The 23,858-nt window shown below is 39.6% G+C and overlaps 1 protein-coding gene across 2 annotated transcripts in view; it reads right to left on the minus strand.

The window, feature by feature from the left end:
- Nucleotides 1–23,858, minus strand: part of RHOBTB1 (Rho related BTB domain containing 1) — a 119,827-nt gene that overhangs the window by 95,543 nt on the left and 426 nt on the right. The window contains exons 1-2 of one of the 2 annotated variants that reach the window (XM_032423602.1): nucleotides 23,095–23,219; nucleotides 9,686–9,787 (exon numbers count right to left, since the gene is read on the minus strand). The gene's annotated coding sequence lies outside the window, so the exon portion shown is untranslated. Of the gene's footprint in view, nucleotides 1–9,685; nucleotides 9,788–23,094; nucleotides 23,220–23,858 lie in introns of those variants that run through there. The other variant, XM_032423604.1, reaches the window with a different exon arrangement.

Consider the following 23,858-nt stretch of genomic DNA (forward strand, 5'->3'; position numbering starts at 1 on the left):
CATTTGGATATTTTATTAGTTGGAAGGATTTTTAAAAGGATGAGATTTTTATACTTCATACATTTAACTTAGACGCTAGTATTTGGAATATTTTTTTTGATTACACTTTTTTTTTCTATTTTTGTAACAGAGGAGATGGCTAAAATTTCCCAATTTATATATAAGTTTTCATTATATGAAAATAATCCACTGTGCTCATTTAAGGGCCAAGTGCATCTAACTCTGAGTTAGAAAGCGGCATACTGGAGTGTGAATTCCTTTTCTAACTGGTCTCTAAGTAGGAAGCCTGAGGACAGTATTTCAATGATACTCCTCTGTACTAATGCTCCTTTTATTTATTTATTTATTTTAAATTTTATTATTTATTTTTTTAAAAGATTTTATCTATTTATTTGAGAGAGTGAGAGACAGCACGAGCCAGGGAGGGGGTGGTGGAAAGGCAGAGGGAGGGAGACAAGCAGACTCCCTGCTGAGCAGGAAGCCCCACAGGGCTGATCCCAGGACCCTGGGATCTGACCTGAGCTGAAGGCAGACGCTTAACTGACTGAGCCACACAGGCACCCCAATGCTCCTTGTTTTAAAAAATTTGTTTTTAAAATGTCTGTGCCCTGATAAGTGGACACTGTTCAAAAGACCCCATAGCAAATCACACAAATTAAAAAATATCACTTCATAATATATTATCTTACTGGTAGATCTGATGTGATGGAGTTTATATTTCAATATGTATGAAAATTTTAATAATAAAAATATTTTCACAAAATTGGTATCACTTCCTGGATCTTTAAGTACATTTTAATTTTGAAAGAGACAATTTCTGGATTCTGGAAGCATTTAAGTACCCAACATACACAATGTGTTTTAAATCATCTGCCTTTGACAGCTAACATGCCAATATTTAGACTTTATCAGAAACTTCTGCATGTGAAATTAGGGCTGGAATCTTTGCCATGAAGTTAAAAAATTCTTAGCTTTATTGGCTAAGTTTAAGAGTCTTGAGATCAATAAACAAGGGAAAATTATACATTATAAATTACTATGAAAAGAAAGTATATTTCTAATTAATTAAAAAATTTGACTTATGAATGAATGAACTTTCTGGTGCTTTGTCCTCTACAGGATTAAAGTATGAAATGATATTAGAGGGGTATTACTGAGCCGGTGCTTAGGGAGCGTTTTGAGAACCTTGGACTTCCCATCTTGCAACCACTGAGAAGCAGTTTTGCTGACAACTCAGTAGAGTGCAATTTGGAGAGATAATACAAATGATAGAGTTGTAGGGATGGCATCCTTTTTATTAAACCTTAACGTATCACTCCTGTGCGGTCCTACTTCTCCGTGCTGGCAGCCACAGCAACCGTCTTAGTGATGCAAAAACTGATCAAGGAAATGAGAGGAAGAAACCATGGCCCACAACTGCAGCTTACTCCACAGGCAGATGTGTCAATGATTGGATTTGTTTACTCTTCCACTTTTGCCAAATGTAATTATAAACCTTTTGGTTCTTTATTTGACAGTTAAGATTTTAAGCTCTGAAAAATCTCAACACGTCTTTTCCATGTCACTGGATGGGTGCCACATGGTCCTTTTATAGAAGGGCCATTGCTTACCCACATGGATGAGATCGGGGAGGAAGAGGGCTGGTTGATTTAAATACCCTAACTGAGAATTTACTGTGGATTTAAAATCTCTGACTTAATGTTGCATTAACTACTGGTGGCTGCTTTTTACTGCTTTAAAACGTGCATATATAATTGGATACTGTAATGCTTTGCGGGTAAAATAAATACCAACTCACACTAAAATAAATACCCTGCATGTTGAAGTTCATGCAGACATAAATTAATCATTTACCAGTTAACCAATATGCACAGGAAAGAAATAGATCACTTATTAAAGGTTGCCTCATCTATAAAATGGGAAAAATAAAATGCTGATATATTTTACAGTGGTGCTGTGAGGGGAAATATATAAAATTATTGCTAAGCAGTTTATAAACCATAAAATGCAGTATGAACATTAAATTAATAATATTTGTACTAATTCAGATTCAACACCCTCTGCATTAAATATATCTTTTTGCCTATTGAAGCATACACAAAACCAAGCTGAGGCTCTTTAATGTTTAATGTGTCTTCGGAAAATCTGCAAAGCATGGCAGAAGTTATTGGTTATGTTGAAAACTTTTTGGTGGCTTGCTCCCACCATTTCTAAGATAAAGTTCTTGGCCATTCACATCCCGGATCCCATTTTTAAAGTCCTCTCCCAAAATGTCTTTCACTTGCACGGACATAGTAGTTACAAAGGGAACATAGGCTTGAATTTTTTAATCAGCCGGACGTTGTTAACATGCTCTGTGCTTTGGTTTATTCTAAATTACGGGTTGAAATAGGGAAGCATTGTTATACTGGGTGCAGGGCGGGTGCGTTGGGTCTCTGCAGTTTGCATAACCGCAGGGTAATCCCGTGCTGGGACAGCAGCGTGGCCCGAAGCAGCAGGGTCTTGAGGCCATCTTGCTGCTCAAAAACGTTACAGGCTTTAAATCAAGCTTCTGTTTCTCAGCTCAAGTCCAGAAATATCATTCAGGGACACGAGGGAGAATTAAGCAACACAGCACATAGTTCCTTTCTGCTTCTACTGTGTTTTTTAAAGGAGTCTTAATTGTTTAGAAGACCAACTTGTGCAAAACCTATAATCTACTCAGCACATTTTTAACACTATCAATATCCCTTTGACTCTCAATGATAAAACACATCAGATGTTTCTACACTCACTTCCTTTTATAGGGGCTGTTAATATAGAAATACCTCCTCATCTTCCACTATGAAATGATAAATGGCTGACTGGAGATGTCTGAAATATTGCCCAATCTCCCCGATGTATCATGTGTCACCAGCAATAATGAACAGTGACTAATCTTTGGTTATGAACCATATTTATGGCTTTCTTGTCATCAGGAAGTACGTATTTTCTTGAATCATGTTTAAGGATCTAATATTTACGCTAGGAACATGTGTGCTAGGAAAAGTATACCTAGGTCCAAAGAAAAGTAATTCTCCATATTTTCTTTCATTTAGCTATTTATAGAGCTTAGCATTTCCATCTGTATCTCTCTCCCCCTGCCCCTTTATTTTGGATCAGGATTCACCCAGGAGTATTCTGATCAGGAATCTAGTTTATCCCTGTCAGTTCACCATTTTGGTGATGACAATCTCCTCATCTAATAGGAAAGGAATATAGCTAAAATGCAAACTTATTCCAGTTAAAGCTTATCAGTGATCAAAAGGAAACACAGTGAAACTGTTTCTTCCATTTCCAAAATCCAACTGGGAGTTGGGGGATCAAAGTTTTCCTAAAGGAGCTATAGTGGCGGAAGAGCAGAAGATAAAGGCTAACAGAAGGTGAATTAAGGCTTTGAGGGAAATGCAATAAGGTCAATAAGTGTGTAATTCTACTTCAGTTCAGTTTAATTAATATATATCAAGTGCCTGGTATCTACCAGGCATTGGAGTAGGTGCTTGGGATACACCAATCAAAACTCATAAAAATTGCTGCCCTCATGAAACTTACATTCTAGTGGAGGGAGACAGAAAATAAATAAATGAGTAAATTATAGAAATTATTAGACGGTGACAAGTATTATGGAGAAAAATAAATCAGGGAAGGAATAGTTAAGTGTGGGAAGGGGTTGCATTTTTATTTTTTATTTATTTATTTATTTAAAGATTTTATTTATTTATTTGACAGAGAGACACAGCGAGAGAGGGAACAGAAGCAGCGGGAGTCGGAGAGGGAGAAACAGCCTTCCCGCTGAGCAGGGAGCCCGATGCGGGGCTCGATCCCAGAACCCTGGGATCATGACCTGAGCCGAAGGCAGACGCTTAACAACTGAGCCACCCAGGCGCCCCAGGGGTTGCATTTTTAGAAGGGTGGCCAGTCGAGGTCTTATTGAGAAGTTGACATTTGAGCAAAGACTTGAAGAGAAGCAAATCATGTGGATTCCTGGAGAAGACTGTCTCAGACAGGAAGTAGCAAGTGCAAAGGCCCTGAGGCAGGGGCATGTCTGGTGTATTGGCAGAACTGTAAGGAAACCAGAGTGATTGGAGTGGAGTGAATGTGGGAGTCGGGGCAGAAGATGGTAGTCATGGTGGGCTAAAGCATATATGGCCTTGAGGACCATTGTTAGGCTCTAGCTTTTAATCTGATTGAAATGGATGTACTGGAAAGTTTTGAGTCAAGGAACAAAATCATCTGACTCATACTTTATTGAAAATAGACCGCAGGAGGCAAGGGTGAAAGCAAGGAGATCAATTAGTTAAAACGAACAGTTCACTTCTCCTCTCTGCATATGTTTAATGGATATGAGCCAGAAATTAATGAGAGACAATAGTTTACAATATGCAAACATACTGAAGTTGTAACTACACAAAGCTAAAATTGGTTGGAAGAGAGAATTCAATCAAGCAATCAATTTCATTTCTACAAGACCAATTGGTGAGTGTGAAAACATTTTAAACTAAGGTCATAAGCAACTAATGATAAAAAATAGCCATGAGGGTTTGGGAAATTCAAACATCTATTGCTAATTAATAGATTAAAAAATCTCCCTCCTTGGCACGGTCTGGGTTGTGGAATTAAGCAAGTGTGGATTATGACATTGACATGGTCTCCTCACATGCCTTTTAGTCCCTTGCTTCTCAAGAGTTGGAAGTAAGGGAACCTTGAGTTAAGAACAAAGCAAACTGCCAAGAAAATGAAGGGAGCCATAGTGTGGATTACACATGAATGTTTTTACTTTCAAATTTAAAACATTTGAATGATGGAAAGATAAAAACAGAGAGTTGGGTCTTCTCCAGGGAACAAAGAAAAGAGAAAAATAAAAATACTAATAAAAGGTGAATTTAGCCTGATTGTCAACTTTCCTGGCAGTCAGAATTATTAGGTTACGAAACAGAGCTCTCCCGATCTCTCCTGGGCCAGTTAGGCATAGAACAAATTGAACCTAAAAAAGTGTCAAAATTCACAGTAGGAGCGCCCACTCAGAGCTCCATTTCTCTCTCTGAAGTAGGTTACTACATTCACCTAGGGAAATTTCTATTGAATTATAATTAGGTGGCTAATTAAAAAGTGGATTATCAACTATATTAAAATTTGCCAGAAAGATGTGCACATCATTCATTCTTTAATTTAGGAAATCCACCTTTTCCTTGAAAAAAAATTCTCACTGGGAAATTCCAGGTATAATATGCACCTTTTCTTTTTTCTTCTTAAATCACTGTTATTGAAGTAAGTCTCAGATTTTTTGTTCATTGAGGTAGTGGATGTATTTTGAGCTTCCTCTGTTAATAAAAAGTACCTACATATAGTTGCCATTCTTATGAGGAGAACCAACAGCTGTGATAAGAACTCCAAGGCAATGCAGGGTCTCCCGAAGAAGCAATAAGTACCATTTTTTCACTTCGAACATATGTCAAATGCTGTATCATTTAATTCTCTCAACAACCCTACGACATAATTTTCTGCCTATTAGGCAGATGAGGAAACTGAGCTCAGAGAAGGCAAATTATTCAAGGTCACACAGCTTGAAGATTATAAAGCTGAAATTGAAACTCAGGTTTGTTTGACCTTGAAAGTCTTGCATTAAGCCAGAGTTTTCCCTCTCTAAACTGTTTTAACATGAAGCTAAAACCATTTTGTTGCATTGGATTCATTTTGAAATTGATAATATTTGTGTATGATTTAGTCAAGATCTTATATTAACCAGAAGACCATATTTCCTAGCCATTTGTCCAGACATCAGTTTATTTTGTAAAGTAAATGATCATCAGGAGACTCCTGAGCCATTTCTAACAGCAGGAGTTAAAAAGGAATAGACCCCTGGTACTGTAGGTTACTTTTTATTTGTCTCTTCCTATTTTTTTCTAATTTCTAAGAAGGTACAAATTAAATGATAGCCCACGAACTTTGGTACAATCCTGCCCATGAGTTTGGCAGACCAGTCAAGTATTAAGTGGGTCAGGCCATTCCTGGAGGCACCTAACAATTGAGCAGTCCATCTAGATGACCTAGCAGATAGGCATGACCAACTCCACTTGCGGTGGGCTTACTGAATTGCTTGAAGGACTCAGTCCTGATACCATGAGGGTGATTCGGAGTTCCTTGTCAAACAAATAATGACAACAATAACAATGTAATTCTACAAATATTTTCTGAGGGCCTCCTGTGTATCAGACATTATGCTATTACAGACATGACGTCACTGTACTCCAGGGTTTGTCAGTCTTGGTACTATTGACCTTTTAGACCAGAGGACTCTTTGTTATTGGGGGGGGGGCTGTCCTGTGCATCTTGAATAGCAGCATCCCTGGCTTCGACTCCCCAGACGCCCGTATCACGCCCACTGCCTCCAGCTGTGACAGCCAAAACTATCTCCAGACATTACTTAATGTCTCCTGGTGGAGAAAAAAAATCACCCCTAGTTGCAACGAACCTCTGTTTTACCTCCTCAACAACTCCAGGAGGTCAGTACTATTAGACTAGTAATATAATTGGTGAGGAAACTGCGGCTCTCCGAGTTTTAGGTAAAATGCCTCAGGTCTCACAGGTAGGAAATGACAGGGCTGGAAGGCACAGAGACTGCCTGCCTCTTTTGAAGGCTGTTAGGTGTGGCTGGAACCCACAAGTCATGATGTGCCCTCTGCCACCCCCCTCTCTTCTAGATCTCATTGTGGGGGTGCAGCCCCAGGAAGGAGGAAGGCGTGCACATGACCTAGTACACGGAACTTTTATTGTACCTTGGCCTTTTATTTGGCAGATTAATTCCATTTTAATTGGAATTCTGGAAATGAATGAAAAAAAATTACAAGTGTTAGATGGTCTGTTCTCAGGGTTTTTGAATTTGTCTGATTTAATTCTAACCTATTAGCATGCTATTATGGAGGAGTATTATGTTGAGAATCAATATTACACTAAACACTAATATTTTATTCAGTATTAAAAATTTATACAAGTGGTAATACAAGTGCTTTATTCCTAGTTCGTCTAAATGAGAAGAAATGCTTCCTTAGGGCGATTTCAGTTACCAAGAAAATGTTATCTTCTTAGGATACTATTGGCATTACACTTTACATAGATCATTGCTTCAATGAATTAGTAAGACTTAATTGAATGAAATTTGTTTATTATAAAGTGTATGAGTTTTTCAGCGTATCAAAAATGTTTTCCATTTTCTACTTATATCGCATGTTAAGAGGTCAACAAAAGTACATTATTGTCCAATATTGCCAAAAAGGTCAAAACAACTCCTACTCATTCTGGCTTCAGGATATCCTTCCTCTTTCCCTCCCTCCCTTGCTTCCTCTTCTTTTTTCCCCATTTGGATACTCTATCCTTTTTTTGATTCAAATGTAATCTTAGGCTGGAATTGGAACCTAAATGTATCCAGACTCTGCATTACGTACATTTTTTTGCACAGAGGAACTACTAAGCCTAGATAAACTGTAAACTAGATAAACCTCTAATAACCACCTAGAGATAGTTCAGTTAGGCGGGATTTCAAAACTGGATTTCAAGTCGGCTCTCCAGACTGTGCCCCCCTGGGTACCTCTCCCAGCATCTGGCCTTGCCACACGCTTTGGTTTTAGATCCTGGGCCCATGGCATGGATCTCATGGCTCTTCCGGACCCCTCTTCTGTTTACTTCCTCTACTCTCCTAAATTCGGTAGCTTTTTCAAGCTTCCAAGCCAGGGCAGTTTGGATCTAACGAAGGTATTCACAATTTTTATCACTTGAGTATTTAATTCACAACTTTTCAAATATTTGAAAACTATGAGAAAATGACACTTTTAAAAATATCCCTAACTTTGTGAATTGTTATACTTTGTTAACTTTGTGAATTGTTCTTCAGTATTAGACTTAGAAAAGTTTTGCTTCGTGTTTTAGTGATCTCCCAACTGGGCTGGCAAGATCAATCAGTTAATATGCACATACCTTGAAAGACCAACTCTTTGGGAAAAGGTTGCTTGTAATTCTAAAGGCATATTAGAAGTTAAAAACTGCCATGCAAAATCAAAGCAAAAAAAAAAAATTGTTGAATAAATTAAGCTAACCGAAAAATTAGAAATGGGAAGTATGTTCAGCATAGTAATCACCATTACAAATAGGAAAATTTAAACTAAAAAAATAATTTAATGGGTTGACTTTTCTAAAATATTGATTAGATTTCATTAATAAGCATTTTATGCATATGGCTATTCTGAAAGTTCCTTTAAAAATGAAAGACTAATGCCTTAATGAGAGGTATTATTACATGAACATATTTGAATCTGGCTTATGAAAAATAGGACTTGAGAATTTAAAATGTGTGCATAAAATGCAAATGGATTTAATTAACTGAAAACCCATAAGACAGAACTTCTTCAAATAAGCAATTACTTTGGGGACTAATAGAGTAAATAGGATCCTGATTCATTAGCACAAATATCCATATGAGAGAAGGATCAGCAAATTTTATTCTTTAAGTTATTTATGCACACATGGTAATATCTCATTAATTTATGGCTTCAATAAATTTAAAATCTTTTGATAATTTTTTCATGAGCTGGGCTGACGTTTACCTTTGCTTTTGCAGACACGTTATCTATAGGTAGATAATATATGGTGTTTTAAACATTTATTTTCAATCTTGCATACACTTTTTAGACACAGAATAAACTATTTTCAGTGAACCTCAGGCACTTTACAAGCTCCTACATACATCCAATCTATATGCTAATAACAAAATGTTCATATGATTTATTATTACAGGTCTCCTTAAGGATTTCTACTTTGTAATGTTTTGTTGGAGTTACTATATGTAGTTTAAAGAATAAAGGCCACGTTTGTTTGAACTACTTCAGCCTACCCACAAATTCAGAGATGCCCAGCTCCCTAATTTGTTAGAATAAATGAAATGTATTAATGAATATTCACAGCTATACATATAGAATTTTTCTTTTAAACATGTATTAGAACATATAAAGAAAAGTAAAATACAATGAAGGGTGAAAATAAATGATTTTGTCGGTGGACAAAGGAGTGAACTGTCTCAAATCATTTTAAGTCCTGCAGGCACAATATCCTGGTGAAAGAACTTAATAATGTTGCCCTTTCTTTAAGAGCTGATTTTGCTCACGTGGGGTGACTCAGTTCTAGTCACTTGCAAAGTGAGATGTTTTTCCAGTTAAAGACAGTCAGTGCCCAGGCCAAAAGGGGTGGATGCTCCAAACTAGGGCTTCTGGAATGAAGAGAATGCCACTGCCCAGCAATCTGGCATTTTTAAATCTTCCTTTTATGTGGCCATGACTTTTCAGAGTCCACATGTCAATTTGCACCAAAGAATTAAAAGCGTGTATAAAGTGGGGAGAAGAGTTATGTTATTTTAATTATCAAAACTCACATGTAGTTCAAAATGACTCCAACTCTAAGCCAGATAAAACATATTAAACTAGAATTTATGAAAACCACAATTGCACTAAAAAATGGAATATTCTCCTTTTTAATGAAATATTCTGAAGACAGATCTGGATATGATTCATAAATCATGCTACCTTCATACCAGAAGCATTTCCATTTCTTTTGTAAATATTGTGAGGAAATTAGGAGGAGGGGAAAGGCAAATATGTTACTCAAATTAGTAGTTACTTACCATACGAAGGGGGAGAACAAGCTTCAATTCCATTTTCGTAACTTAATCAAGAATGCTTGATGAGAGAGGCCTCTTTCATGAGCTTCTTGAATGTTATAAAATCTGGGGAGGAGACAGAAGCATGGACTGTTTCATCGTCAAGAAGAAAACTGCTCAAAACAATACTAGTTTCTTATGTCAGTGGTTAGTTCTCATCTGGACAAGAGCTATCCCAGCCAACCATATGCCACCTACTCATCAACCAGCTGCCCACAAAAGTTTGAACCAGATAGGCTGAAATGACCACTGTCACTAGAGAAAGTAGACCCAGGGTTGAATCCCACTCAGTACTTGTCTGAGTGAACTTTATGTCCTTGATTTCACCGAGCTTCTGCTCCGTCATTGCTCCGTTGGGAGTAATAATACTAGATAGTCAATGGCTTGTTCTGACGATCAAAGGAAATGGTGTCTGGAGAGACATTTAGTCAACACCGGAAGTATTTAATTTATTGATGCCCTGACTCTTCATCTTAAGGATCTGGGGTGGCTTCCAAATAGAAAAATAATGAAATATGAATAAAAATAACAGTGTTGAGAGTAGAAAAAGGAAGAAGTTCATATGCTACCTATATTGGTCAACAGTTGAAATAATTGAAGTTACCATTTGGATTTGAATTTCTTGATAATTTAGGTAAAAGGAGAACATAATTTCTTCTATAACTCCTATTGTTAGAAAGGAGAAAATGTGTTACTTCCCCCAAAGAAATTGCCCTGAGACAAAATTCACAGAAAAATTTTTCATGGAAAACACGATATACGGACAGTGAAATAAAATGAACTATTTAACAAAAGTGGGACTGACTACCTTCCTTGAAAGCTGAAGGGCAAAATAGTACTTATGCTTGGAGGTAGTTATTATTGCCATAAAATTGTATTATTCCTAGAGACAAGCATGAAGCTTGAATTAGGGAAATACTAAATATAATCCCACTGACTCCCAATTAACAAATCACCCAGCACTTCCCCCTTGTTGTGCCTTCCTAACACACACACACACATACACACACACACACACACACACGTGCACGGAGCTTCTTTCCTTAAGTCATGTTCTCAGTAGTGGGAGGGGGGGAGCTTCTGAAGGAAGTCACTGATTGCTGGCGACTGTAGGCCAGTCACTGCTCGATAGGGGATGGAGCTGCAAGGATGAAGTGTGAACCTAGACGTGATACAGGACTGACAGCTGCACCCATTCCATGGGGCCAATCCAAAAGGGAAAGGAAGAGAAAGATACAACCAAATGATTATACAGTTGACCCTTGAACAATGCAGGGGTGAGGGGTGCTGACCCCGCACGGTCAGAAATCTTCATATAACTTTTGACTCCCCCAAAACGTACCTACTAATAGCCTACTGTTGACTGGAAGCCTTACCAATAGCATAAGCAGTTGACTGACACATATTTTGTATGTTCCATGCATTATATACTGTATTCGTATGACTAAGTAAGCTAGGGAAAATGTTATTAAGAAAATCATAAGGAAGAGGAAACACATTTATAGTACTCTTTCATATTTCATTTTATGGGTGCTCTATAAATTATAGATTAGATGATTTTGAAACATCAAATAGCACTATGAGAGGCTCTGAACATAGGGTTAAGAACACCATTCTAGAAAATATTTTCTGAATAAGTGACAATAGCAAGACTGTCCAAATTTGGGACACTAAAAGAATGGAAGGAGAGAGGGTGAGGAAAAAAAAGTACAGATGGACATGTTATTTTTCTCTTTTTTATTTTAACACAAATTTGTTTGATCATTTTATAAAGATCAGGTAAGGTTTATATCTGAGGGAAGATGTTGCATTTGTTTCAGTGAATCAGATTACAAAATATTTAGTCACTCTGCATTTGAGATTATCACATGAAATATATTTTATGGCAGATCTCCCAATAGGGCTGGAAAATATCTTCCTGGTACCTGTCTTAGTGCCTGGCACATAGAAGAGATTTTAATATTTGTTGACTGAATAAGTGCTTGCTCATCCAGTTACCTCTCTCCAGCTGCTTTCCAATCTCGTTTCCCTTTTATAGCCAAACTACTGCAAATAATTACCAACAGTCATCTTTCTTTTCTTAACTTCCATTGGCAGCTCACACCTCTGCAGTCTGACCTTTGCCTCATCACAGTGCTCACTGGCTGACCTATTAACTTCCACCCCCACCCCACCCCCCCGCAACGCATGCGCAGACAGTTGTGGTGTAGCCGGTGCCCGAAGGGAAGTTGAGGCTGCAGCTCACCCCAGAGAAGTTGCTGAGAACGTGCTGTGCGATGTGTCAGCCCACAGCCTCCTTCTTCTAAACAGGGCTGCCAGCAAGTGGGTGAGGCGAGTCAATACTGCTTCATGAACATTTGGTTTATTTACCTTGGGCACACAGGCACCACTGGGTGGAGGAACAGGCAGCGTTGTGCTCATAAAATTCCTTGCTGTCAGGTGCACGTTTTCTCTCCAGTTCAGACCCCAGGACCTCAGACTCTTCTATGCTCAAATTCCACCCCAGTTCCACTCTATCGTGGTCACCAACATGTCAGAATGGCTTTCTTCTCTATCATGCTAGCTCCCGAGGTATCTCGTTAGGAGAGATGTAAAATATGAAATGTGAAATCTTCTAAATAGGCATGACTGCAAATAGACCCAGTTAGAACTCTATTTCCCATACATTCCACTTAGCGATTTCTCTTTATTTTAATTCAAAACAATTCTCTCCTGATCGGTGCTCTCCACTCTTGCTAAATAAACAGTTCTTCTCAATCTTCCACATTCAAGCCAACTGACCACTCCCACCCTCCTGAAATGAAATCCTCACTCCCTTGCCCTCCCTGCCCCCCATGATCCAGCAATTTCCTGGGTTTCCTTCTATTTCACTACTCCTTTCATCCTGTACAAGCTCATCCTTCACTACTTGGCTGTTATGGATTTGAATTCCTTAAGACTTTCGTTCCACCATTCACTTTATAATCTTCCTGTAGGCAGTCATATCCATCTATGGATCATATCCATCATAGCCAGAACTATGGATTAAAGATGAGCCCAAGTTTACATCCAAACCCTAGAGCTTTCTGACAAGCTCCACACCCACAATCCAATGTCTTTTTGCTCTGTCCTCTAATGTTCCCTACAGAACTCAAACTCCGTATGTCCAACTGAACTTAGCATCTGTCTTTGCAAACTTGTCCTCCTCCAGTGTTCCCTTACTCTTCCGCATGGACGCCACATCAATATTGCAGAAGACAGCCCGTCCTTTTACCTTTTCCATGTCTCTTGAATCCATTCACTTTTTAGAAATCACCACCTCAACCTTCCTACCCCTAGGCCATGCTACCAGTATCTCTGTACTGAAAATGTTCAACTGGTCTGCATGACCTTCTCCCCTTGCCAACCTATACTCTGCATTGTAGCCAGAAGTATTTTTTTGAAATAGCAAATTGATGATGTAACTCATTACAATCCCCCCTCCCCTCTCCCAACCTTCTCATTGGCTCTAGGATGAAGACATATTTTTTGCTATGGCTAAAAAGCCTTTAATGGTGACGGCCCCTGATCACATCTCCGGACTCATGCTGTTCACCCCTGCTGTCTGCACTCTAGCCACTTGATCTTCCTTCAGTCTCTCACATTGCTTCCACTCTCCTCTTCTTGTCATATATCACAGCTTTCCACATCTTCCATGTCACGCCTTCTGCCTCTACTCCTTGTCTAGTTGACTCCTATCTGTCATTTAGATCTCACTTTCCAGAACCTTGTGTCTCTTCTCTGTGGCATATTTACAACAGTTTCAGTTTCATACTGATGTCTCTCTTCCCCACCAGCCGGCCTTTAGGCTGAGTGAGGGCAAGGGATACCTGAAGCTGTTCATTGTATCCTAACAGTGTCTGGCACTTAGTGGGTACTTGGTAAAGTTGACTTTATTGAACACGTGTATAAAATGAGCATGAAAATAAACACATATAAATTCAGTGTGAAAAATGTACCCATTGCATAGCGTTTGAAAATTCTAAAGATAAGCACTGTGTTGAGATCAGTAACGAGCACTGGGAGCTTTTGGAGGATTTAAGAAATTAAAGTAGGAGGGCTTCTTTTCTCACACAGATTGAGTAGTGGGTTGATGGGAGTGATGGGGATCTTTTTTTTAAAAGATTTTATTTATTTATTTGACAGAGAGAGAGTGAGTGCACGCACAAGTGGGGGAGTGGGAGAGGGAGAAGCAGACTCCCCATTGAGCAGGGATCCTGATGTGGGACTCAATCCCAGGACCCTAAGATCATGACCTGAGCCAAAGGCAGACGCTTAAGGACTGAGCCACCCAGGCGCCCCAGCGATGGGGATTTTTTTTTAATGAAAAATTTCACCTGGGCCAAAGCAACTGTTTTTTTTTTTTAAGATTTTATTTATTTATTTGAGAGAGAGAGAGCAGTGAGAGAGGGAACACAAGCAGGGGGAGTGAGAGAGGGAGAAGCAGGCTTCCTGCTGAGCAGGGAGCCTGCTGCGGGGCTATATCCCAGGACCCTGGGATCATGACCCGAGCCGAAGGCAGACGCTTAACGACTGAGCTACCCAGGTGCCCCCCAAAGCAACTGGTTTAAGCATATGAGAAATATGCTAAGTTATGAGGATAGTGCTTTTAACTCTATTCTTACCATTTTGCCCCTACATATATTGAACAAGAGCCATTGTAAGGAGAGGAAGAGATGATTGAGACCAGGGACATGCTGGGGAGGCAAAGGAGAGAAGATGTTTAAAAAATGTTTTAGTCTCTGGATTGTGAGTATTCTGCTGGGTATGCCTTTTTATATCCTTGCTTCTAAAATCCATGTCATTACATGCAATATAATTGTCTGTGCTTCCATATGGCGACAAAATTCTAGCAACTATATCAGGATCTCAATAAATAGGCAAAACAAAAATGTTGCATAAGTTGTTTTCCCTCAGTTACTTTGCAAATAGAACCCCCCCAATAATAAAACACAAATTTTGTAAATTAGTATAGTATCAGTTATGAATGCCATTTTGCAATTATGAGAGTAAAAACATTCTACATTGAAATAAGAAATGCCATCTGATTTCGATTTAACTCAAAGGGGGAAAAACACATTCCATTTAAGAATGACAAATAAAGCTGTCAATGTGATCCATTTATAGCCCCTCCGAGAATGCCACAAATCCACATAATGTTCCGAGAAGCTAGTTATTGTATTTGCTCTCTCAAAGAGAGAAGGCGTAGAAGTTCCCGTGACAGACTGTTATCCAAGGAAACTAAGGTTAGGGGGAATAACTTAACGTTAGTCAACATCCTAGGTGCATACGCCTTCAAGGGGAGAACGATAGCTTTGGGCATCTTACTTAAATAGTGTGTGGCAGTGGAAAGGGTGGACTGCTGCAGGGACGGGTGGGGTGTAAGACAATGGAGAAAGCTCTTTGTTTTCCTCATTTGTCCCCCACCCCTCCTCCTCTGAGCTCTGTGAGGGTCTCACTGACCTCATGAGGCCTCTTTCTGCAAGGAAAGCCATCTTCATTGTAAACAACCAAAGTGCCAGTTATGTTTGAACATTTATTATGGGTTATTTCAGGCTCACGTACAAGGACACTTGCCACAAACATTGGAAATATAATCTCCATTCTTTATTATGATACTGAAACTTCCTTCTTTTAAGAAGCAGTTTGCTATTAAATACATATCCATGTATTCATCTATAAGTATATGTAAAACATGACCCTCTACAGGACATAACTGATTATATTTTTCTCCTTCACGTTGGCTGCTAAAAACTGAGAACAAAATTTGTTACTATCTTCTAGCAAGAGTGTTGAATTTCATGGCATAAATTTTGAGTATGAATCTCTCTCCTGGCCCCATCTTCTGTTCTTAGCCTTATTTTTTTTCCTTTGACTCATTTTTTCTTACCTATTTGAAATATATTTTATATTGCTGTACAGTATGTATTTTTATTAGCCTTTCTCTATAAGCCTTAAATCCTCTCCAGCGTATAAATAAAACATTCAACATTTATGGATGCCTTTTTTTTTTTTTTTCCTTTGGAGGGTTGCAGAATTTTCCCAAGACAACATATAATTTATTACTATAGATGCATGAATATTAACACATTGGTATTCATAGTAATTAAATTTTTTGTGATATTTAGTTTAATATTTCACTTAGATTTTCTTAATATTTATATATATACCTTTAGAACTGGGATTCCTAGCCTGAGGTCCATGGACTCAAATTATATGCAAAATTTTGAGCATGTAAAATTTTATTAATGAGGCATTTCATGATTTTAATCCAATTCTGAAAGGTGATTTTGACCCAAAAGATAAAAAAAAGATTACTGCTTTGTAGTTGAATAACCACAGAAGACCAGGTCTTAGTCTTCTGACACTCAACTAATGATAGGCTATTTACTGACTACCCACTAAGTGCCTGGCCCTGTAATAGATACTCAGTAGGTATTAGAGCAGTAAACAGCAATAAACGTGTAGGCTTGACTTCTGACCTCAGGGTGCTTCTAGTCCAGTGGGGGTGAAGGTAGACAATAAAAAAACGAACATAAAACAAATAAGCAATATCTGAGGGGAGAATATTTGAGATAAAGGGACCAGCTAATGCGAAGAAGGGAGATGTTATAATCCATAGCTCTCCTAGGAAATATGAGTGGTAGATCTCCAAATTCACTTTCAGTACTTCAGTCTAGAATAATCAGACTAATGCTCTTATTCATGAAAGTCAGAAGTGTTTTCCTTGTTTTCATTTTCTTTTAAAGTTAGATTTCCTAATGTGAGGGAAATGTATCTTCAGAAAAAGATTATACATTAACTTCATTCGTTAAGTATTTGAGTCTCCCATCTTTTTTTTTTTTTTTTAAGATTTATTCATTTGAGAGAAAGAGAGAGAGAGAGTGCACAAGCAGGGGGAGAGGCAGAGGGAGAGGGAGAGGGAGAAGCAGACTCCCCGCTGAGCCGGGAGCCTGACGCGGGGCTCAATCCCAGGACCCTGGGATCATGACCTAAGCCTAAGGTAGACGCCCAACCATCTGGGCCACCCAGGCGCTCCTGAGTCTCCCATCTTTAAGGCACTGTGGGGGATGCCCTCAAGGTGCTCAGCACAGCCCAAATAAAATATAACTGCCATACATGTAACTATAATGTACCGTAAACCAATCCCGTATTGTTCCCTACCATAGGTTTATGAGCCAAGTAAATTCTAGGGCCCAGACGCTTTAATATACAGTTTGAAACCCAAAGCTCTTTAGAAAGGCACCAATCACCCTGTAAAAGTTAAAGATGGATGAGCTGGAGAAAGCGACACATCATGAAAACTGGGATTAAACATTCTTTGAAATAAGAACATTGTACTCTGTGGTTTGGAAAATGCTCTAAAGAGCCCTGGCTGTGTAAATCAATAAATTAAGGTGTGACTAAAGATCATAACTATCTCCCATATTATTAGATGTTTTCCCGAATTAAATTCTTTATGCATATATTAAACAAATAACATACCGAAAAGATGAAGATGACACTGAGGTCACAGAACTCTGTGGGATGCCTCCTGGGTCCCAGAACCCATGTGAGAGCTCTGTGCACATGCCCTGGGAGGGAGGGCTGTTATTAGTTCTGTTTTACTGAGCGGGAGAAACTGAGGTTTGGAAAAGCAAAGCGATTTGCCTGGTCACAAAGCTGGTCACAGGAGACAGCTGGGATTGGAACCTAAACAGTCGAACTCCAGAGCCCCTATGATCCCATTTCCTGCATTATCAGTCAGCTCTGGGAAGGCAGGTGGTTGCGAGAATTCTCTCCGATAAACTCATCTGCTTTGTGGTTTAAATGGCTTTGGGGAACAACTTTCTGAATGATTAGTCTGAGCTTATCGTGTGCAAATTAATTTAAATATTAGCCAAAGCGAAACCGTTAAGATGGCAAATCTGCTATGAAAAGTAACACACGCAATTAAAGTTTCCTTGACTTTGGCTCGGAGTATATGATTTAGAGTGTCCATAATATTCCCTCTCCTAGGAAAAATAACAAAGAGTTGAATGTATTTATTTTAAGATCCTCAGTTAAAAATACAAACATTATTGTTTCTGCGCTTACTGTTTTTTGATAATGAAATTTTAACTTGGAAAAGGGAGATTTTAAAGCTTTCCCTAAATCCAGATCAAACAATCATTTCTCTCTCTTTTGTTTTAACTCCCCCAAACCGTCCGTATCCTAGCAGTAGGGACCACTGATTGAATATTTATGCGCTATCACCCACTGTGCCAACACTGTGCAACCTCATTTTATCCTCACAACAACCCTGTTAGTAGCTCCTGTTATTATTCCCAATTCCCAGTTTAGGAGATTGGGGCCCACAGAAGTTGCACACACACCAAAGGCTTCCCCTTCGTTAATGGAGGAGCTTACACCAGGCCTATTGACCCTAGAGCCCAGGCCACCTACAATTTCACTCTGCCATCTCCCTTTGTCTGATGGTCTTCTCATCCCTCACTGATACATCACTAAGGATGCACTGTTTCCCAATATAGGCAGTCTAAAAACCCTTTAGAATTTAAGGCTGTCCACAATCTGGACTTTTTAAAAAACCAGTCCAAGCTAATTTCTCAATATTCCTTACTAAGTATCCTCAAAGCCTAAGGGAACCTACCTTCTGTCAAAGCTTTAAGAAGTCTCCTAAACCCACAATCCAGCTAAATTCTCCTGCTCTTAAAGGCCAAGTTCAGGGGCGCCTGGGTGGCTCAGTCAGTTAAGCACCTGCCTTCAGCTTCAGCTCAGATCCCAGGGTCCTGGGATCGAACCCCGCATCGGGCTCCCTGCTCAGTGGAGAGTCTGCCTCTCTCTCTCCCTCTCCCTCTGCTGCTTCCCCTGCTTGTACTCTCTCTCTCTGTCAAGTTAATAAATAAATACAATCTAAAGAAGAAAAAAAAGGCCAAGTTCACATTCCACTTTTCCAAGCTACCTTCTAAACCCACCAGCCCGGAGGAAGTAGTTTGAAGAGCTGGCCTCTACTGTCTACATTGCAGATGATCCTGATGTTCCCAAGAGCTTTGGCAGCCTGGGATCCATGGAATACTATGAGGGTTCTGTTGGAAAGTGCTATTGGTCTTTTTTCTCAGGAGCATGTTCAGAGCTTGTATCAGTTTCTCAAAGCTTAACAACCACTCAATATTACCGTCCCCCTCTCCCCCGCCGGGCCCACCCCCAAGTTCTGGAAACTGATGACATTAAATGCTAATGTTCACTGAGCAAGGTTGCCAGATTTAGCAAATAAAAATATTATATGGGACATGCCTATACTAAAACATGATTTGTTGTGTATTTGAAATTCAACTGTAACTGGGCATCATGTACTTGATCTGCAGCCCTTTCCTTGAATGTTTTGTGGATATTAACCTTATCTCTCTACTATACTGAATGTAATCATCTGGAGGGCAAGGGGCTTCATTATTACTCCACAGAACTTAACATGTAAACTTATTGCTAATTACTGATTTACTTTTGTGGTCCAACAGAAACATTTTGGAACATTCTTGAATTGGGGCCAATATCAAACCCAATAGCTATATCATGGTTATAGATATACGGCTTTTGCTACAAGGAAACAGATTCCCATCATACCTAGTATGCTATTTGCTAGCTTCAAACACATCAAACTTTTCCCTAATTATCTTTGTTTAAAAAAATCCTCTTATAAGGAACCTGGGAAAAATCAAAACATACTAAAAATATTATTGGATCTCAAAGTGAAGTCTTCAGACTATTTGAGAAAATCACAAAAGGTGTTAAAAATGCAGTTGTCTGGGTCCAATCTCCGACCTATTAATTCAGAAATGTGCAGAAAGGCTCTAAGCAATCTGGGTTTTTAAAAGCCTTCCAGATGATTTTTATGCCCTCTAAAGTTTGAGGACTGCTTTTTTTTATGGGATGTAATACTCTAGCAAGGATTGCTCTTTATGTTAGAGAAGAAAAGTTATTTTAGTCCTTAAAAACAAGCCAGCATCATTTGGAGTTCAAAATATCAATCATTTTTTAAATGTATCTTGAATCTATCATGCTAGTGGTAAATGCTCAGCCCTGTAGATTTGCCATTTGGAGCTCCCCAGCATTTAAACAGAATTGGTAAACTAATGATAGGTATTAAAAGGCTGCCTGATGGATCATTAAAATAGTAAATGAGTCACTGAAATTTATACAGGCCATACAAAACTTAAAAATAAGATTATCTGAAGTAGAGTGTTCTGCTGTGTACCAATGCTGCTATCCAGGATTGGTCTGGGAAACCTAAGGCTCTTTGGAATTTCTGGAAAAAAAAAGTGTCCTTGCATAATGCTCCCTACCCCTGTTGACTGGGTGGTCCTTGGGATTTTTGACTTCTTGGTGAGAGGGGTGCTAGTCTGGAAGTCAGGACGCACAGGTTCTATACTTTATGTTCTGTGTGTCCTCAACCATAAAACAATGATTTGGACCATTAGTTGGTCTCCAATGTATGTTCTGAGCCCAAGTTCCTACTATCATTCTGAGGTTCTGTTTTCTGTTGTCAGATATGGGGCTTGGACCATATGCAGTGTGTCTGCTTGTCCAGGGCGTCCCAGGGTAGTCGTGCTGTCTCCATTACTATACTTGGATCCCCATTCATAACTCAGGCTCACTGTAACAGTGTAAGATCGATGATGCTTCATTCGGGTTTTCCCAGGGATGGGACAATATATTGGCCATTAGCACATGTCCTTTGTAGGAGATAATTTTTCATTATATAATTATAATCATGTAATTCATAATTATTCAACACACGCTTATTGATCACAGCTATGTGCTAGTGTCACTGTGCTAGACCCTGAGAATACAATAATGAAAAAAGTCAGGCAGAAAGAGCTCTGGCCTCATGTGGCTTACAGTCTGATCGAGGGAATGATGGAGAAGGTAAAAACAATAGCCACATATAAACAGACGTATAAATAAAATAAGTGCAGTTTGTAATCAGTGTTTTAAAGGGATCACTCGGCCTGAGATAGAAAATAACAGAAGAGTGTTCGGGAAGAGCTTCTTGGAGGAGGCGATATTTACTTGGACTGGCAGGAAGGAAAAAGAGACCAGGGAGGGGGTTGGAGGAAAGGTCAGGGCAGGGAAGAGCATATTCTGGAATCCCGTGGGAGGAGCAGTTTATGTGCTTGGCATCCAAATGTCCCTTCCATCTCTGAGAGAGAATTTAATCCAAAACTAGAGAAAGGAAACCAGAGGCCCAGAGGGTTTAAGGGACTTATCTGAGCTCAAATGGCCAGTTAGTCATGCTTCAGTCCAGAATGTGAGCCCTTCTGAGGGATCAGGATCACAATGCAGCAGGAAGCACCACAATGCTTTGGTTCAAATCCTAGCTCTTTGACTCATCAGTTGCTCCTCCTTGGGCACCAGAGCTTCTTTGAGACTCAGTTTTCTTTTGTGTGAAACACAGATGACATCGACCACATGAGATTGTTACAGGGATTGAATGAGATAATGTGGCTCAGGGCCTGGTAGATCACAGGCATGGTGCTCGATAAATGCAAACTCCTTTGATTTTTCACTGAGTGCGCTGTCACCCATACCAAACTGTTGGAAAATAAGTAGGGCAGAGGTTAAGTTATTTGGATAAAGGAAGATTGCTAGCAGAGGGGAAGTTCTGGAATACCGGGCTGGGGCCTGTTCAGCAGCTACCCATCTGAGGGCTGAGTGGAGGAAATGAGGAAGGGCCACTGAAGGTGGCAAGATGTCAGGAAAAACATTCCCAACTTCGTGGTTCTGCTCACAGCTTAATCTGCTAGTGTGGAAACTACAGTGTCTTCATAAAACAGAAAAGACCATCCTTAGTAATATTTATACTTACAATTAGCATATAAGAAACAGGTTTTACTCTAGGAGACCAGTAAGCAGAAAAATGAGACACTTTATTATTAACTACACGTAAAGAGAAAAATGTGATGTTAACATGTCACTCAATCCACTGGGAACAAATTAATTTAATTATCTGCAGGATATTAAAATGATTGCTGGTATTAAGGATACTTAAAAACCAAGCCCATGATATCGGAAGAATGAATAATTTATCTAAGTAACTATGAAAATTTTCTTCATTGTGAACAAAACCACAGATTGAACTTTAGCCTTAAAATACTGAGAGGCATATTTCATGGATTAAAGCGGACAGCTAGCTCTAAGGCCATCCCACAAAATCCGTTTGCTCTCCCCTTAGACGTACCCAAAACGTGAGGGAATATTTATGGTTCAGGCACACTTGAACCAGGGCTGAACATTTCTTAGTTTCAGAAGTTCACTGGGTCCCCTTTCCCCCAGCCATAAGGTAAGTGCCATTCCATATATAACTTTTTTTTTTTTTTTAAAGATTTTATTTATTTGACAGAGAAAGACACAGCAAGAGAGGGAACGCAAGCAGGGGGAGTGGGAGAGGGAGGAGCAGGCTTCCCGCTGAGCAGGGAGCCCGATGCGGGGCTCGATCCCAGGACCCTGGGATCATGACCTGAGCCGAAGGCAGACGCTTAATGACTGAGCCACCCAGGCGCCCCCATATATAACTTTTTGAAATGCTGCTTACTTTATGATTCTCTGCCAATGGTGCCTTATGGGAGAAATTTTATTTCAAGGTTTCACAGGATGTGAATTGAACTCATTATTTTACTCCAAACTCATTGTTTAATTGACAGGAAACATGCATTCTAAATCATCTTGTATGCATGGCAGAAGCAGCTACATAAATTTAACAATGGGTGGATTATTACTATTTTGCATATTTATGGAATTTTATATTCAGGAAGCATTTTACAAATCTTTTATTAGTTAATCCTTATACTTACGAGTGAGTCTGACAGGTGGTAAACAATGCTTTGGGTTTTAAATTGCCAATACGTGAAAACTTTAATGGGGAAAAAAAAAAAATCTATGGCATTCCTCCTTGCTCCCAAACTTGCCAAGAGCACATGTTTGATACCTTTTTCCTCCCTGCAAGCAGGTTGGTGTCCACCTGAAACACAAGGAGAAGGGAGCATACTGGGCTCCGTCCCACGTCAGGTGGCCAACATCAGGGGAAACTTCACAAGACACCAAGGTGATACTGACAGCATTTCCAACAAAGATGCATCCCAGTAACAGAGCACATAAAAAGACACATTAGGAAGCAATTTTTCTAAAACTATACAGTAAACTTGGTTTTCAGTTCTAATGATGCCATACTTACTGGACTCACTCTCTAATGACATCACTAGTTCTTTTCAAATGAATGCATGTATATTAAAGAAATAAAACCTAACTCAAACTAAGAGAGTTTGTATTTCTTTTTTCAAAAAGTCACAAATTGAAAACACTTAGCAGCTTTGAACACTCACTTCAAGCTTTTTAGGATCCTCCATTGTGCCCCTCCTCCAGGTAGGAGAAGGTGTTGAAGAGCCGGGCAAAGAAAGCCTCTGTGGATTAAAGTCTCATTGTTGACCCAAACCTTTTACAGCCTAGGGCTTTCAGAGCTACCAAACGAAGAAAAATCAATCACACATCACCTGAGGGCTGGACACGAGGAGCCGCAGAAGCTGCACCTACTTTCTGAAGATTCCAGCAGGGACACGTCCTGCCCAGATTCTAATCTCTTCTGAGTGACAGTGTCTCTATCCCTCTAATCCCTCAGGCCTCCACCCGCCGCCTGCATTGTGTGTGGTGTGTATGTGTGTGTGTGTGTGTGTGTTGGAGGCCAGTTGGGTTGGAGGGTGCAGAAAACACCCAAAGTATCTGGAACCTAGCACCCTCTGTGTGTGTGTGTGTGTGTGTGTGTGTGTGTGTGTGTGTTGAAGGCCAGTTGGGTTGGAGGGTGCAGAAAACACCCAAAATATCTGGAAGCTAGCCACCCTCTGTGTGTGTGTGTGTGTGTGTGCAGAAAACACCCAAAGTATCTGGAACCTAGCACCCTCTGTGTGTGTGTGTGTGTGTGTGTGTGTTGAAGGCCAGTTGGGTTGGAGGGTGCAGAAAACACCCCAAATATCTGGAAGCTAGCCACCCTCTGTGTGTGTGTGTGTGTGTGTGCAGAAAACACCCAAAGTATCTGGAAGCTAGCAGTGTGTGTGTGTGTGTGTGTTGGAGGCCAGTTGGGTTGGAGGGTGCA

Source organism: Phoca vitulina, unplaced genomic scaffold (assembly GCF_004348235.1).
Source record: "Phoca vitulina isolate PV1807 unplaced genomic scaffold, GSC_HSeal_1.0 scaffold29, whole genome shotgun sequence".
Classification (NCBI taxonomy): domain Eukaryota; kingdom Metazoa; phylum Chordata; class Mammalia; order Carnivora; family Phocidae; genus Phoca; species Phoca vitulina.